Source organism: Rhinopithecus roxellana, chromosome 16, assembly GCF_007565055.1.
Source record: "Rhinopithecus roxellana isolate Shanxi Qingling chromosome 16, ASM756505v1, whole genome shotgun sequence".
NCBI lineage: Eukaryota > Metazoa > Chordata > Mammalia > Primates > Cercopithecidae > Rhinopithecus > Rhinopithecus roxellana.
In genome coordinates this window covers 117,261,908-117,262,903 of record NC_044564.1, presented here as the reverse complement: position 1 = coordinate 117,262,903, position 996 = coordinate 117,261,908, and the positions used below count along the sequence as shown (strand labels likewise).

At 30.3% G+C, this 996-nt stretch overlaps 1 non-coding gene across 1 annotated transcript; it reads left to right on the top strand.

The window, feature by feature from the left end:
- The first annotated feature begins 542 nt into the window (after nt 1–542).
- LOC115894135 lies at nt 543–648 on the top strand. Its single transcript, XR_004054170.1, has one exon. It is a non-coding gene; the product is annotated as a U6 spliceosomal RNA (small nuclear RNA).
- Nucleotides 649–996: the final 348 nt, after the last annotated feature.

Below are 996 nucleotides of genomic sequence, written 5' to 3'. Positions count from 1 at the left end.
TGTCAATCCTAAACTTCATATGGAATCACATAAGACTGTATATAGTGAAAGCAATCTTGAAAAAAACAGATTTGGAGGCTTCATAGTACCTAATTTCAAATTATATTACTACAAATCCTAATAATCAAAACATTATGGCACTGACATAAAAACATACTCATAGATCAGTGAAGCAGAATAAAGAGCTCAGAAATAAACCCACACTTATACAATCAGCTAATCTTTGGCAAAGTCTCCAAGAATACACAATGTAAAAAGTCTCTTCAGTAAATGATGTTGGGAGAACTGGATATATACTTGTAAAAGAATGAAATTTTATACTTATACCTTAAAAAATCATCTCAGAATGAAGTAAAGTCTTAAATATAAGATCTAAAACTGTAAACATCCTGTGAGAAAATATAGGGAAGAACTCTTTGACATTGGTCTTGACAATCATTTCTTGAATGTAACACCAAAAGCACAGGGAACAAAAAGTAAAAATAAACAAGTAAAATTATATTTAACTAAAAATCTCTACACAGTAAAAGAAACAATACGCTGTGGTCGCTTTGGCAGCACACATACTAAAATTGGAATGATAAGAGAAGATTAGCATGGCCCCTGCGCAAGGATGACACACAAATTTGTGAAGCGTTCCATATTTTTAGGACTTTAACACCACATATTTCCCTCCCAGTTTTTCTCCCCTTTTGGTTTAATAAAGCATTTTTCATAATTAGTGCTGTACATTTGATTGCAAACAATTTGGTGATACTTCTAAACTATAACTATAAATCTCTAGAATTCTATGAATTTCAACATTATTTGAAGTAGTTCTTCAGTTATATTTACATGTGTTGTAAATATGCTTTTAGCTAGGAAGTCTTCCAAAATACAAGCTACTCCCAGTTAGATATCAGTGAGTTTGAATTATTGAAGAAATGTTGACAATGTTAAGTGTTTGATTTTATATAACAAGCTTATTAAATATATTTTTGTGTCAACTAAAAAAGA